General features: G+C 38.4%; 1 protein-coding gene across 1 annotated transcript in view; it reads left to right on the top strand.

The window, feature by feature from the left end:
- Window positions 1-5,367: 5,367 nt before the first annotated feature.
- LOC125461488 (phosphoprotein associated with glycosphingolipid-enriched microdomains 1-like) overlaps window positions 5,368-17,237 on the top strand; it is a 106,898-nt gene continuing 95,028 nt past the window's right edge. Inside the window, exon 1 of the mRNA XM_048550330.2 lies at window positions 5,368-5,596. The gene's annotated coding sequence lies outside the window, so the exon portion shown is untranslated. The remainder of the gene's footprint in view (window positions 5,597-17,237) is intronic.

Raw genomic sequence — 17,237 nt, 5'->3', positions numbered from 1 at the left:
AAAGTAGACAGTTTCCACCGGCTGATGAGTCTTGCACAGAAGGCCATAGATTTGAGATTAAATGCAAAATATTTACGACAAAGCAAAATAAATTTCTTTACACAGAGATTTCTGAGACTTAAGGAATTGGAGACCACTGCGATTAGAACTTTATTGCATGAAAAGCAAGCCATGATATGGATTGGTTGGGCCACAGGTTCTGTTTCTTTATTGGAGCTTCGACACTTTTCCATGTATTGGTCCAAAAGAGCTGAATCCAATGATACATTGTATGGCATTAACAAAACAACGCTAGCTAATCTAAGTAAATACCAGGCTAATGAAATTAGAAAATGCTCAAAATACTTGCAGGTCAGACAGCATTTGTGCAACTGAAAAATGCAGTGAATGTTTCAAATGGATGATCAGAATAGGTTTTTTTTAATGTGGCACGGGTGAAACAGCTGAGAAAGCTGGGGACGATAAGTAATGGAGAGGAGATTATGTCTGTAATATAGTGTAAGGTAGAAGTAATCAAATGACAAAAGGGGGGATGATGTGAGGCAATGGGGGATAGTAATGTGACAAGTAAAGAAACTTTAAAAAATCCCGAAGATGTAAATGTAGAAACTAAATTCAGCACAAATTGCTGCTTCAGTGACGGTATAAATGGAAAAGTGATTTGTTTTTGCTTTGTTCAATCTCCTCCCACATACATCCATGCCTTTTCCTATATTTTTTCATAATTTTAACAGTTTCCAATTTCCTAGCCCTCACTATTTCTTTTTCACCATGTATGTCCAATCACTCTACAGCATTCGACCTCATCAGGATAGTCTAAGGACTCTGCCTCTTCCTTGAACAAAAGTCAAACCAGCCTCAATTGTACTTTTCTGCTTGCCCGAACTTGTTCTCATACTTAAAACAGTTGGTCATTCACAACTGAACAAAACTCCTCTTGACTTTCCAAGAGCACGCATTTTGTTTGTTGCTTCTTTGACTGGCTGAATACAAAGTGAGAAAGTTTTCAACTAGCTACCAATAGATACAGAATCCTAGTGAGGACTATTCCAATTGCAGCTTATGGGTCATATGAAGCTATGGTTTCTGATAATTGGTTTTCAAATCCCACGTAATTTGGTTCTAAATGTGCTTCGACTTGACACTATGAATTTTGCAGGTACAAATAGATAGAATGGTCCAGTTTTAATCCCTATTTGATCCTTCTATTCTCAACCAAAACACCAATATCCTTTGGTGTCAGCAACTTAAATTCATGAATATGAAATAAAGGTGTTTCTCACATAATCATTCTTTGATTGTGGGAACATCTATTACCTCAACTCTCGCTGACCTGAGAAAGTTATGGTCACATTCTCACATCACTGCAGAACATTTTTTTGCAGCTTATTGTTGCAACCAAGAGCCTTGTGGATGACTTCAGTAGCAGTTAAGAGCCACACATCAATGTGAGACTGGTGAACCACAGAGATTGGATAATCATGCAGATATTAACTATTTTTAACATTTCTCTATCATATTTGGTAAATTGGTTTCTGCTATGTTTGTATTTCTTTCTATTCTTTAATAAGTGTGTCATGGCATAAATGTGGCCAAGTAGTATTATGAATGCCCGGGATCATATATTCACATCAAAGGCTATCCCTCAATTCAAAAAAAGGCCATCTACTCAGAATTTTGAGATTTTGCTGTGGATCTTCATGTAACTGAATAGATTGATTCCTGAACCAAAAATCACAAGGGAGCAGTGTCTCAAATGCAGGATTTGCTTCCTCTTCTTTCATACTCTGCTGCTGCCCTGCCTCTTCTCTAAAACAATTGGACTTGAAGTGTAATGCAGCTCAATAGACAGGTTGTCGCCATTTTGAATGATTCCTTGGCACACTCTTGTTTGACACTAGTCTGGAATATGAAAGATCTGTTTCAGATTCCCCATTGGAGACTGCAGTCATATCATGACAAAGCATTTGCATGGTTGTAATGGATTTTCTTGGACACCCAAATCTCTGCAGAACAGTCTGCAAAGACTGGTGATTTATCAAATGCTTTCAACAATTCAATAAGTGCCATGAAGTGTTTACTGCCTTGTTTTCAACTATTTTCTTGGATTTTCCCAGCAACATAAGTCATAACAGACGTTCCTCTGAAAGGTTTAAGCCACATCTTCATCTTTTGCAGGATTTCCTCAGCCACAGAAAATAAGAATCCATGTCAAAATTTTCCTTTTAGCAGTGTAGGATAGCAGGGATATGCCTTAATACTTTTGATGGCATGGTTTCTCTCCAAACTTGATGATATTCATAATTAAAATAATTCTGAAGTTGAGGACCTTTTTTTCTTCCAAATCCATAGAATGAATGCGTGGAATTTTGATGTAAACACCATCATTGAAGATTGCAGCTAGAAAATCATTAGGGCTGAAGGCTTTGTTGTGTTCCATCCATTTGATTGCTTGTGGCAGTTCCCCTATCTATGGTGGTTTGCCTATAGATTCTACCACAGGATAGTGAAGCACGATGTGAACAGTAACAACTATCACTGTGAATTCACAGTGGAGAAATTGTTGAAATATTTTTCTAGCATTGTCAGCCTTAAGTAGGGAGACACGATTCTGCAAACAAAGTGGATTTATCCATTTGGCCTTTGTCTCTAAATGCCCTGCAGCTTCAAAAAGCTTTACACATTGTAGTGGTCAGTATACTGTTGGATTTCTCAGATCACCTCTTTGTATCATTTGTTTTTTTCATATTCTAGATTAGTCTTTGGCCTTCAGTTTTGAGGGATTGGAATGCTGCTTCTTGAATTGTGACATTGCCTTTTCTCACAGGCAAAAAAGGCTGCTTGCTTCTCTTTCAGGCAGTCACTCGTCTCTGCATCATTTTTATCGAACAAGTCTTGGTGCAAGCAATGTTCAAACTTAATGAACTGGACACATATCGAGTACAACTCATTTCTTTTGATCCCACTGTGTTGAGTTGGGTGCAACCAGATCTTCCATATTAGTTGTGAGCTGTTCTAAGGCTTAAATCTGATGCTCCTCCTCTTACATTTGGCAGTTGTAGAGTCTTTATGCTCAGTGGATGATCTAACCAGTAAGTATCAGTTCTCTGCATGAATTGAGTGATAGTGACATCACTTAGAACTTTGTCAGAGATAAAAAAACACAATACAGAATATATTGGTGTTTTAATCCAGATGCTTTACGTGGTTTCATGTTTGTCCTTCTTGCAAAAAACTGGATTGTTATAAGGAGGCCATCTTAAACAGACTTGTCATCAGTAGGACATCATTTGCATTGGTCTTTCCCTTGCCATTGCTCTCAGTACCTCCTCTTCAAATATTACAGTCAGGGCCAACCTTGGCATTAAAGTTTCAAGATGGCTGTGAAAACTTCACCATGGTCAAAATAAAACTTTTCCTTGATACCTTCATTTGAATCAAGGATCAGGACATAAGTGCTGATGACTGTGGCATGTTGATCAGGACTAAAGAGGAGATGATCAGGACTAAAGTGGAGATGAGGTGTTATGAGCCTTTCATTTACGCAACTGGAGAGTCTGACAATGCACCCAAGATCCTGCTACAAAATCATCTGCATGAATATGAGGGCTACTGTCAGTATTGTCATTTCAGTAGAAGGTATATCCCACTGTCTGTTTTTTCACCTGCCCCTGCCCAGGAAGGCAGAGCTCACCAAAGGCAGTAATGTCAATTTGGGTCTTGATAACTCATGTGTTAGGATTTCAGTGCTTCTTTTCAGATGGTGAGACCTGAGTCATTCACGAATGTTCTAACATTCCAAATTTCAAAATTTAGAGTTTTATTTCTTTGACCATAAAGATCATAATCCAGCTGGAGGTAGGTTACAGGAAGAAGTGGGTCAGAGGATATGCTGAAGAGATATTCTCAATCACAGATGCTGCTGCCCAGAACATCCTCCATCCCAACACAGGTATTAGTGGAGAGGTTTATGTGCTCTGACACCCCCTTGAGTGCCAGGGCCCCCTTGTTCCTGGTAGGGCCAGGTGAGTTACCAGATAAAGAGCAGCCCAAAGGGACTTGAATAACAGGATAGTTGTAGGAACACTGCATTTTGCTGACTTCAAAGACAAAGGAAGCTAGTCCTGGTCATTCTGGCTTGACATGTCACTGAAATCTGATCACCAACCTGTCAAGATTACATGTAAAATGAAGGTTCCCAAGGTCCCCATATTAAATGAATTCATATGCAGGGTTGCACCGCAGTCCATTTCCCAGTCTTGTGATGATGGTGACTTGGTGGCAGGGCCAGATATGAGAACTTGACAGTCCCTGTTCAGATCTGGACATGACTGATATATATTCACTGCCGTGTAGGGTACCATTGCCACATTTGCATTAGAAGCTGGTGATATATGTTTATTTTTTGCATGTTGCTTATCATTATTTGAAGTATTTCACACACACTAACTGATTGTCATACATGAGGGCTGCCTCTATTCCACCCTGCCCATGTGTTACTCAGAAACTTTCATTCCAACATTTCAGTGCCATTTACTATAGTTTGATTCTCTCCTGTTTCAAAAATATCACATCAAAAATTGATGGGCCTTTTGTCATGCCTCTTCATTTACCTACCTAGCTACCAATAATCGCGCTTCAAAATGATTCATTGTGCTGCTGAAACAGACACCTAGGCTGTACTGTTTTTATGCCAGTCCGATGTATTTCATATCCCCCATAAAAAGTATTTGAGAGAGACATGTCACATCTTTTATATAACTGCAACTCTTTCTTCCACAGTTCTAATGAAAGACCATCTACCTGAAACATGACTTGCTTCATTCCAGAGATGCTACCTGGGGTGCTGAGATTTTCAGGGGGTTTTTTTTGTATTCTATTTAATGAATCCAAATTCTCCCACACTCCAGTGTATGATCACTCCTTATTCTGAGATCTTTCAAATACTAAATGTTCTGATCGGCACGAATTTAAACTAAGCTCAACCCCTTTAAATAAACAGGTAATATCGTCGAGAATAAAGGCTACTGACAGACTGTAAAGCATGTGTCTTTATCTCCAAGCACAATTAGCCACAGTATTATATAGACATGGATTCATTTCTCTTTTAAATGGCTCGAGAATTATGCAATTTGATATTTTTTCATATTTCTGTGCAGTGTAGTGAAGATTGATGGAAGTGAAAACATTCGCTAGCCATTTAAAAAGGCGGGTAACAAACCACCGGCAGACCGGCTGATTTGAATATTTGACTTGTCTAATTGAAATCACGGTAGGGGACGCTGCAGTTTTCTTCTCGCCGCGCTGTCGCTTCATTGCAAGTGTTCCTATTATAGTTTATGAGTTCTATTTGCTGAAAGACGAGTGAATACGCCAGCTAAAAGCTGAACATCCGTACAGCATGAAGTGATTATTACTGTCCTCGAGCGTTTAAAGTGCGTTATTTATTCCCTAACTTGAGAATGCGAAGCAATAAATGTGTTGGAACTAATACCGGACAATGCTCTTGCACTAGAAGTATTCACTTCAGGGAAAGTGAAAGGTATATGACGCTGACATCAAGAGGCGATTCATCACTTTTACAAGATTTCTTTTTGTGAGTATTCCATTTACCAGTCTTGTGTGCACTGCAATGGCCCAATTTTCTGTCAATCGCATTGTCTTCGGAAGAGAACTGCTTTAGAGCCAGAATTGAGGTGAAGTTTTTAACCTGTTAACTCTTTGATATATTACGAGGAACTAATTCCTTGGCATCCGTCAGTTAACTGTGCTGGGAGAAATGTCCAGCAGTAAGTTGGAAACATGGTCGGCAATGGACTAGGGCCAAAGGGTCAGTTTCCATGCAGTATGACTGTGTGACTGTATAACAACTCATTTCTCGTTTAATGGTGTGTGTTTTTAGACAGCCAGATATCCCGGTCTATGTACATATACAAAAGCAGGATAGGTAGATAGCAATGGATATACAGCATCGTTTAAAAATATGCAGTTCTGCATTAACCAATTCAATTTGGAAATAATAGAGAACTCATTTTATGCAAATACAAGTAAAGCAGACCGTTGTCATCAGAGTACACAACGGCGATACCACACGATTTACAACATAGTTAACTACCCGCCAGCAGAAGCTGCTTAAAACTGATTTTTCTCGAATATCCTTCTGAAAATTGAAGAAGTTCTCGAACATGAACCTGTCCTGTTTGTTCGGCTTTGAAGTCTTAATGAAACTGTTGTAATCGCAGCATCTCATTGATGTCGACAGGCAACAATTCTGAGCGTTTTCATGTGCAGCTGTTTTCTGGTGTTCTGTTCTTCTTCGATATGGTTGTTCCTTCATTGTATTGTTCACTCCGTCTACTTATAACTAGCCTTTTTAAAACAAACGATCAGGTGATGACGACAAAACGATATTTTCCGCTTGTGCTATTGAATGCAGTTACAGATCAAGTCATTCATTTCAATTATCTGAGATTAGGAAATGTCAACTTCTCAACACAGTGTTAATTTCTATTTAATTAGGGAAAATCGAAGTGCTACCCAAGAAATGATATCTTAACTACACATAATTCACAACATAGCAACAGGCCAACACAGGCCAGTACAATAAAACAAAGAACTTTCCATAATGTGATAGTCATACAGCATGGAAACAGACCTTTAGTTTGGGTCCGAGATAATGGGAACTGCAGATGCTGGAGATTCCAAGATAATAAAATGTGAGGCTGGATGAACACAGCAGGCCAAGCAGCATCTCAGGAGCACAAAAGCTGACATTTCGGGCCTAGACCCTTCATCAGCTTCTTTTTTACCGGAGGAAGAGGTGGGGTTTGGGGCCTGTGTAGGTGCGGAAGAGGGACTGTTCCACGTAAAGTCCATGCCAACCTGCCTGCACTTGGCCCATATCTTTCCAAACATTTTTTATTCATGCTCTTATTCAAATGCCTTTTAAATGTTGTAACTGCATCTGATTCCACCACTTCCCCTGGAAGTTCATTCCACTCCGGAACTACTCCCTATATATAAATGTAGCCCCCTTGTCTGTTTAAAATCTTTTTTCTCTCACCTTAAAAATATGCCCCATCATCTTGAAATCCCCGACCATTAAGAAAATACACCTGTCATTCACCTTACCTATATCCCTCATTATTTTATAAACCTCTATAAGGCCACCCCTCAACATCCAATGCTCTGGTGAGAGAAGTTCCAGCCTCTCCATATAATTCAAGCCGTCTATTCTCAGCAACATCCTGGTAAATCTTTTCCAAACCCTCTTCAGCTTAATAATATTCTTCCTATAAAGGATGACCAGAACTGGACACAATACTCCAGAAGAGTCTGCTCCCCCTTATCAAAGACTTTGCATTCCAGATCACCCCACAAGGGAAACATCTGCTCCACATTTAATTTATGAATCCCCTTTAGCATCTTTTATCCCTCAATTAGATCTCCTTTCATCTATCTAAACTGTAGCCATTATTGGCCTAAATTCTCAATCTCTTCTTTATTAGATAAAGCTTCCATTTTTTAAAAATTAATCTAGTGAGACTCCTCTGAACCTCCTCCAATATGGTTACATCCTTCCTCAAGTAAGGAGCCAAAACAGTACACAGTACTCCAGATACAATCTCACTAATGCTGATACAAATTCCAATAATACTTGCCCATTTTTATACTCCATTCTTTGAATGACACCAAGATTCCATTTTTACCTGTTTATTACCTAATGTACCTGCATGTTAACTTGCTGTGATTCACACATGTGGACAGCCAGATCCCTTTACACTAAAGCATTTTGAAGTTTTTCTCCATTTAAATAATTTGCCTTTTTATTCTTCAAACTAAATTGGTTAACCTCACAATTATCCATGTCAAAGCCCATCTAACAAATTTTGGCCTGTTCACCTAACCTATCCAATACCCATTTGCAATTTACTTTCCCACCTATTCTAGTGTCATCTGCAAATTTGGCCATGGTGCATTGTATCCCTGCATCTAAGTCATTAATGTATATTAATAATAGTTGGGGCTTGAGACCTGAGCACTGTGACACCCCACTAGTGACAGCTTGCCAACCAGAAAAAGGCCCATTTATCCTGACTCTCTGCTTTCTGTTGGCTAGCCAATCCTCCTTTCAAGCAAATATATCAATCTTAACCCAAAGTGAGCTCACATTGTGAATTAACTGTTTGTGTGACACCGTATCCAATGCCATCTGAAAGCCCAGATATACCACATCTGCAAGACACCCATTATCCACTTTGTCTAGTCAGTCTTCAAAGAACCAGAGCAAATTAATCAAACATAATTTACCCTTCAAAGAACCATGCTGAATCTGATGAGCTGAGTTTGGACTTTCCAAATGTCCTGTTACTATTGCCTTGATAATTGATTCCCTCACAATCAGCTAACACAGTAAAATATTATAATTTTTTTCTCCCTCATCTTACTAAATTCATCCTTAATGCATCTACTCTATGTAGTGGCAAGTTCCAAGTTTGAACATGATATATTTTATTCAATTTATTAGTAGTAATCTTATAATTGAGCCTTCCGTTTTAGAATCTTCTGCAAATGGAATAATCTTTCTCACATTTACCTCTTCAAATCTTTCCATAGTCATAAAGTTTTCTCTTAGGTTACCCAACAGCTTTCTCTATTCTAAAGAAGTAGTACAGGCTGTTTTGTGGGTTTAAATGTCAATGATTCACATTCATAGGAAAATAAGCCATGATTTAGAGGAACTGGCATACAAAGGCAGGTCAGTTTCATGGGAGTGAGATTGTCTTTTATGCGTTGTTCACTTTGAAGATAGTTGTTACATTCATTCCAAGATGGTATAACTTGCACACAGAGACTGTTAAGCTCACTTTGATATGTTACTGCAGAGCATGAGAACGAAGAACAGAATTCAGTCCATGAATATTTGGAATTAAATGCAAGCAGAAATGTAAAATTTGCATCTTGTTTACCCAACTTTAAAAGTTGGCTTCCTTAATTTTACAAATTTATTAGGAGAAGAATGTGACAAATATCAGAATCTGAATGTGGACTGTAATTGCTATACATCTGAAAAATGCTAATGTTAAGGAAATGCTTATATTTCAGTTCAATTTAAAGAATGAAAAGTATTCTATGAAAATCTCAAACAGAGACAGAATATAAGAAAGTGCCTAAAAGCTGAGCTGTTTGGTTTAGAGGTTTGCAGTCTGGAAGGAGAAGTTTGGTTTTCTGATGTATTAGTGCCTTCAACTGAATTTCTGCCTCAGGTACGTCAGCAAAGGCATTAACCAGTTTGTTAAAGATAAAATCAGGTCAAGATTTTTGTTCATACACTGGCATGCAGTTATGACTTTAATTGTAAATTGTTGCTTGTGAAGCTTTGGGGGTCACATTACATGGTGTTATTTAAAGCTAGTCTTCTTCAAATTCGCATACTGCAGTTTAATTTTAGTTCCAATAACTTTGTATTTATTACTAACATTTTTTTAGTAATTGTAGAGTATAAATTACATTTATATTTAGGTGTTCCATACTTTTGAGAGTTTCAGAAAAAAGTGTTTGTTTTGAAATGTTTATTGAAGATTGTTACTCGAAAATGTCAGCCATTATTTAAAAAAAAGGTCCTCACTGTCCCTCCTTACACCACTTTCATGTGTGGTCTAGTTACAGGTCAATTCTAGCTTGGCTCTTAAAATCAACAATAAGAAGCAGACAAGAATGAAATTGCAGTTAGTGGGGTGCTACTGAGTTGCTAATCTCAGCTGCATTTTCATAGGAATGGACTAAGCACAAATCAGGGTAGATTTTAGGAACTAGATAAGAATTAATGTTTCAATTTAATATTCCACCATGCCACTAAATAAGATATTTTTCTTACTGAATTTTACAAAATCTTGTCATCAAATCCTTACTACAGATTACCTCACTCCAGACTAGAAATTACTGTTGGTGATAAAAACAAATGAACAATTCTTTATAAAATTCTTCTTTTTAATGAATGTCATTTTAACTGAGTTGCTGATTCAATATACAATCACAGAGAAACATTAGAAACAAATCTTTTAAACGTTTGTGTAAAATCATCATCCATAATAGTCCTAGACTAGGCTTATTTCCATTTCCTTAAAATTGTTACTGAAGTTTTTGTTTTATTTATACATTGAAAAACATTTATGTTATTACTAAAAATTAATGCAATCATAGATTTAGCGGAATTTCCTCAATAAGTCATAATTTGAAATAAATTTTCATGAGTAGTTTAATGGAAAACCAGATTTATTTTTGTGCGCTTCATCATGACAAAAACAGTGTGACCCACATCAAAGTGTAGATGTTATCAATCTCTAAATTAAATCTTAGGAGCATCAACAATTATAAAAACATACTGGTCCTCAATGAATGGGGCATTCAGCTAAGAATTCCTCATTGAAAATCCATTGCATTAGCATTTCTTATTGAAAATTATTTATTTGGAAAATATTATACTAATTTTGGAATTCCCGAACAGAAGAGTTGTAAGCCTATCGTGTCCGAGCTGATGTCAGCTCATCAACTGGAGTTTATCTTTTCTAACTCTTCCCTGCCCTTCCTCAAATTCTGTGATACTTTTTTCTTCCAAATACTTATCGCCTTTTTAATTATTATGCAGTGCCTGCCTCAAAATTACTTGTGGTAAAGATGTCTATTTTCAAGATGCTAGCATTTCTATTGTTTTAAATTTTTGTCATTCATAAAATTCAGATGGATCAAACAGGTTATAAGAATGGTTTCTTCTTCTATCCAGGAAAATAATATGACAGAACTTTTTCTCACTGTATCCTCTTCTCAGCTCTCCCATTGAATAAGGAATCAGTTCTACTATTGATTGGTAACAGTCACTTATTCATAGAACTTTTAGATTATTAATGAGGTAACATCATTTGGGTCTGAGTTCACACAAGGTTTAAGGCTCATGGGGCAAGGATCAGGATCTCATTTTAAACAAAACAGTAATCTGTATTCTTCATTTTACAGTTTGTGCTGACCTCACGAAGACCATGAGAGTGATCAGTAAATTTTCAGTAACATGCAGGAAGCTAATAGTTGCTATCTGAAGCTTTATACATTTTACCAAACATATTTGTTAGATCTCAGAAATAGTTAAGAGTTGTAAGGTTGAATTGGCTTGTAAGACAATTGGATGTTATCTTATACCCTTTCTTGTTTTATTTTAAACTTGAAGTACTGTAGCAGGACATTTAGTATTTTCTTTCACAAGTAAATCATCTTCCAGAATCTGTTAATGTTTCGGGGAAAAACCATGCTATTAAAATATTGGCTGAGATGTGTATGTTGTAAAGAATCAATGTTTGTCTGTATAAAGGCATTGGCTATATGTTCAATCAGACCAGATGATGTTTTGTCACTTTTAATATCAACTAATTATTTTACAGAAGTGAAGTGTAATCAACTAGGTTAGTCAAAACTGAGATAGTGAATGAGAGCAATCAATGCTAAATAAGGCGCCAGTTTTTGGTTAGATATAACGTGAAGCTGATTTTGGCCAATGATTATTGTAATGATGAAAAAGTGCAATCATGAGTGTTTATTTTAATGAAACTCAATTATTCTGTTCTCATTAGATAAAGAAATTGAAGATTGACTTACCTAAATACAATGTGAAAGATATGCTAGTGTTAATTACTACCAAAGAAATTTTCTGGCACTGAAAGTTAAGTGCTTCAGAGACTAAAACAATGTCAATTTAATGGTCAATAAGTCTATCTGATGCTGTATGTGAACTATCTCCACTTCCTTGTCCAATCCACACTCCCATCCAACCCCACCACACCTGGCACCTTCCCCTGCAACCGCAGGAAGTGCTACACTTGCCCCCACACCTCCTCCCTCACCCCAATCCCAGGCCCCAAGATGACTTTCCATATTAAGCAGAGGTTCACCTGCACATCTGCCAATGTGGTATACTGTATCCATTGTACCCGGTGTGGCTACCTCTACATTGGGGAATCCAAGTGGAGGCTTGGGGACTGCTTTGTACAACACCTCCACTTGGTTCGCAATAAACAACTGGACCTCCCAGTCGCGAACCATTTTAACTCCCCCTCCTATTCCTCAGACGACATGTCCATCCTGGGCCTCCTGCAGTGCCACAATGATGTCACCCGAAGGTTGCAGGAACAGCAACCCATATTCCGCTTGGGAACCCTGCAGCCCAATGGTGTCAATGTGGACTTCACAAGCTTCAAAATCTCCCCTTCCCCCACCGCATCCCAAAACCAGCCCAACCCGTTCTCCCCCGCCACTGCATCCCAAAACCAGCCCAGCCTGTCTCTCCCTCCCTAACCTGTTCTTCCTCTTACCCATCCCTTCCTCCCACCCCAAGCCGAACCTCCATTTCCTACCTACTAACCTCATCCCACCTTCTTGACTTGTCCGTCTTCCCTGGATTGATCTATCCCCTCCCACCTCCCCACCTATACTCTCCTCTCCACCTATCTTCTTTTCTCTCCATCTTCGGTCCGCCTCCCCCTCTCCCTATTTATTCCAGAACCCTCACCCCATCCCCCTCTCTGATGAAGGGTCTAGACCCGAAACGTCAGCTTTTGTGCTCCTGAGATGCTGCTTGGCCTGCTGTGTTCATCCAGCTTCACAATTTGTTATCTATAATAGTGCTATTGCATTGTGTTTTGAAGATTATATGAATGTTCAAGAGGATTAGATATCTTTATAACAGGTCTCTAAGTACCACTTTTCACAATGGTCCCATAGGTGTGTTTTCCATGAAAAATAATCTCGCTTTTTTTCTCTTGACATAAACGTATTAGTTCTGGAGTACAGTTCACCTCAGCCATGCATTCGGTAAATTAACTACACATGTGACTGGTAGTTTTCAGTGATGGATCACTCTTGAGTTTTAATCCATAAATAAATAGCAAACACAAATTGCACCTAATTATGTGATATTGGCCCATAATGTATTGTCAAAATAATAGGACATAGAACATAGAACATTACAGCACAGTACAGGCCCTTCGGCCCTCGATGTTGTGCCAACCTGACATACCAATCTGAAGCCCATCTAACTTACACTATTCCATGTATGTCCATATGCTTGTCCAATGACGACTTAAATGTTGGTGAATCTACTACCGTTGCGGGCAAAGCGTTCCATTTCCTTACTACTCTCTGAGTAAAGAAACTACCTCTGACATCTGTCCTAATGGCTATGCTCATAGCATTTGCTGTTGTTAAATGCAAATGTCCAAGAATTTCTAGGGAGGGGCAGGTATGCAGTTGAATATAGATATGGAAATGTTGCTGTGGGAGTTCTGTTCTGCTTTTAGCATTGTGAAAACTGCATCTTGGTGTCTGGTTCATCATGACAACTCTTTGAATGTTATTGCTGTATTTGGAATTGTTGGTTGGTTCACTGAACTGACTGTTTTTCATGCAAACATTTCATTTCCCTTCTAGATGTCATCGTCAGTGAACCTTCAGTGGAAGCTCACAGCACTGACGATGTCACCTAGAAGGGAGTCAAAATATTTGGATGAAAACCAGTTAGTTCGGCGAACCAACCAACAATGCCAACTGCAACCCGAGCTACAGATCTTTGTGTAGTGGATATGAAACTAAATTTGCCACTGAAAATTAATCTTGCCCATTTTAGTCTTTAATCCTATTAACAATACAACATCTAATTATTATAAATCAACATTTATAATGCTGGAAGCTAACTATTGCAGATGTAGCTTCAGCTCTTCAGATCCTAATTACTGATATGACCGCTTAAAAATATAGAAACTAAAATAGAAGAGAAACTTTTCTGCATTATTTTTCTGTTCTCTAATCTAATCTTTCTTTCCATCTCTTTATTCCTCTTTCAGTCATTAAATTGACACTGAATTTAACCATTCCATTTTACATGGTGCTTCTTGATGTCTGCGCTGTTCACTTCACAAACGAGATTTGTTAATAAGACATAGAGCTGCTTGATCTGTTCACTTGATTTTCTGATGCCCTGTTGCCCTTGATGCAATGTGATCAGCTTCAACAATCAGCAATTTTATAATACAAAAAAGATTAAAACACCTAGACTAGCAAGTCAAACTAAGAGACATCATTAAATTGATTCCTACAGCAATTTATAACTGCTACCTAATATAACTTGTCTCACCAAAAAAATTACAGCAAAACATACAGATGGATATTTTATTTATTTTAGTTATGCCAAGTAAAAAGATTTATACTTTTGAATTACTACACCTAACTGTTGCATAAATATTTTGCCACTAATTTGTCTGAATGTGTATTTCAGGAGTGAACCACTCTTTAAGTGACGAAATCTCATATCAAATCTTAAAACTGGCCTTTTACTTGATCAAAGTTTGAACTTTTAATCTTTGTTGTCTTGTGAAAGTTTAAATTCAGACAACGCATCTCAGTCACCTTCATGTCATCACGATTCCATTCCCATCTACCTAATCATTGTCAGAGAACCATCAATTAATGGTTTATCTTCACACACTCTGATTATTACCTTTGGTCTCCCACGAAGATCTGTCTTTGATCCCTGCTGTTTTTCATATGTGCTTCACCTTATCAACATTATCCAAAAACAAAGTGTCAGATTCAATATTTACACTCACAACACCCAATTCTATCTCGCCATCATTTATCCCAGTTGTCTTTGTTCAACATCCTGTAGTGAATGTACATTTTCCTTCAAATAAACATTGGGAAGATCAAACAACAAAGTATTCTCTAGCTACCATTCTATCCTGCTCACTAGAAACTATCTATAGCTGAACCACGTTATTCATGTTAGCATTATAGTTGTCTTCAAGATGACCTTCTGACCGAAAGTAACCCCATCACGATGTCCACCTAGTTGTACCTTGGTTATGGTGGTCAAAACCATTCTTCCCTCGGGTCACCTGCTGCTAAACTTTCAGGTTTTAATTCACAATAAGAACCGAAAGAAATGCAGATGCTAAATCAGTAACAAAAACAGAAGTTGCTGGAAAAGCTCAGCAGGTCTGGCAGCTTCTGTGAAGAGAAATCAAAGTTAACCTTTCCCGTCAGAACTCAGTTCCCCGAATCACAGTGACTTTTAGGACAGTAGGAATTATTTGTAAAAAAAATTAAACTATCTCTGGAATGAGATGACACTCTGTGATTTTGAGGACAATTTCTTAACTTGCATTGAATATTTTCATTTTTTCAGCAATGTCCAATGTAGTTTTAACTAAGTAAGATGCAGAACACAATGACTGCACCGTTGAAGCTTCCAAATGTATGCCGACAACATCCAGCCTTACCTCCCCATTACTTTTATTGATTCTTTCACTCCCTCTGTTGTCAAACTGCTCGACTTTGACATCAAGAACTGCATGAACTGTGAGTCACTGCAACCAAATGTTGGAAAGATCAAAACCATAATTTTTCCTCCCTACCATCGAGTTGTACCCTTCTAACTAATTCCAGTCCCTCCCCAGTCACTGTTTCAGTCTGAAAAATATGGATTTAAATCCTATGACCCCATATCCTTGCTGTAATAAATATCCACTTACTTCCAACATGTAACATCAAAAACTTCCGATGCTGTCTCAGCCCATCTGATACTGACATCATTATTCACGCCTCTCTCACCTCCAGACTTGACAATTGCAATGATCTCCTGCATCAAACTTCACCCTTGTTTAAAATTGACCATCCTTTATTTAAATTCCTTCACGGCTCTGCCACTTTTTAACATCTCTTACAGTTCCGTAAGCTCTCCCTGCTTCTGACTCTGGCCTCTTGTGTGTTTCCCCCATTCATCACACTGTTGATGATGTGCTTTCATCTGTCTCACCCAGATAATATGACATCGTCTCCTACACCTCACCATGATATCCTCTTCTACACCCCACTGAGCTCTCAACATCCTCACACTCTTTTAAGACTCCTGTTAATGAAATGACCAAGTATTCTAGTACCTTCCTCTTTGGTTCAGTTTCTGTTTTCTTTGATCATGCCTCTGCTTTCTTTGTTAAAGATACTGTTATCAATGCAAGTTGCTATTCAAATTGTTAAACTACTTTGAATACGCAGAAGACCAGGAGGTAAATCCACTTTCGTGTGTTCTCCAATCTGAAAGATTTAGCAGCATATATTACAAAACCATTTGTCTAAGACAGAAAGAGAGCTGCAAGGTTACTGCAGACCCAGATGTGAGAGAGGTTATTGATTCTTAATCCTGGACAGGTAATCTGATGGAATTGAGGAACAGAGATGGGACCAGAGATAATATTCTGCACGATTTCAATTTTCTACTGCCACATTAATAAGAACCAGAATTGTTAATGTGAAGTGATAATGGGAACTGCAGATGCTGGAGAATCCAAGATAATAAAATGTGAGGCTGGATGAACACAGCAGGCCCAGCAGCATCTCAGGAGCACAAAAGCTGACGTTTTGGGCCTGGAATCTCCCCTTCCCCCACCGCATCCCAAAACCAGCCCAGTTCTCCCCTCGCCCCACTGCATCCCAAAACCAGTCCAACCTGTCTCTGCTTCTCTAACCTGTTCTTCCTCTCACCCATCCCTTCCTCCCACCCCAAGCCGCACCTCCATCTCCTACCTACTAACCTCATCCCACCTCCTTGACCTGTCCGTCTTCCCTAGACTGACCTATCCCCTCCCTACCTCCCCACCTGTACTCTCCTCTCCACCTATCTTCTTTTCTCTCCATCTTCGATCCGCCTCCCCCTCTCCCCCTATTTATCCCAGAACCCTCACCCCATCCCCCTCTCTGATGAAGGGTCCAGGCCCGAAACGTCAGCTTTTGTGCTCCTGAGATGCTGCTTGGCCTGCTGTGTTCATCCAGCCTCACATTTTGTTGACAAAGAACAGGGACACGTTTTTCCAAATAATTTTGAAGTGAAGGAGTATTGTGAAGCCTATGGTTGAAGTATTGTGCTACTAAACTAAAAGAATATTGATCTTCTTTATTTAACTGTAGATAGGTAATGGATTATCATCAAATTTGGATTTTAATGACAGCTTTAATGCTTTAGAACAAGAACACCACTTAGTATAGTGCTGTCAAGCAGATATTGCCAACTAGCTACAAATGTGGTTATGGTGACACCATTTTACTGAAGTACACTAACTTTGGTTAAAAATACCTCATATACATCCACGCAACATAGATAAATGCATTCCATGTGTATATTTATTTCTAGCATCACTTTG

Source organism: Stegostoma tigrinum, chromosome 19, assembly GCF_030684315.1.
Source record: "Stegostoma tigrinum isolate sSteTig4 chromosome 19, sSteTig4.hap1, whole genome shotgun sequence".
Lineage (NCBI taxonomy): Eukaryota > Metazoa > Chordata > Chondrichthyes > Orectolobiformes > Stegostomatidae > Stegostoma > Stegostoma tigrinum.
Note: the sequence above shows the minus strand (reverse complement) of the source record. Positions and strands in the feature narration are given on the sequence as shown.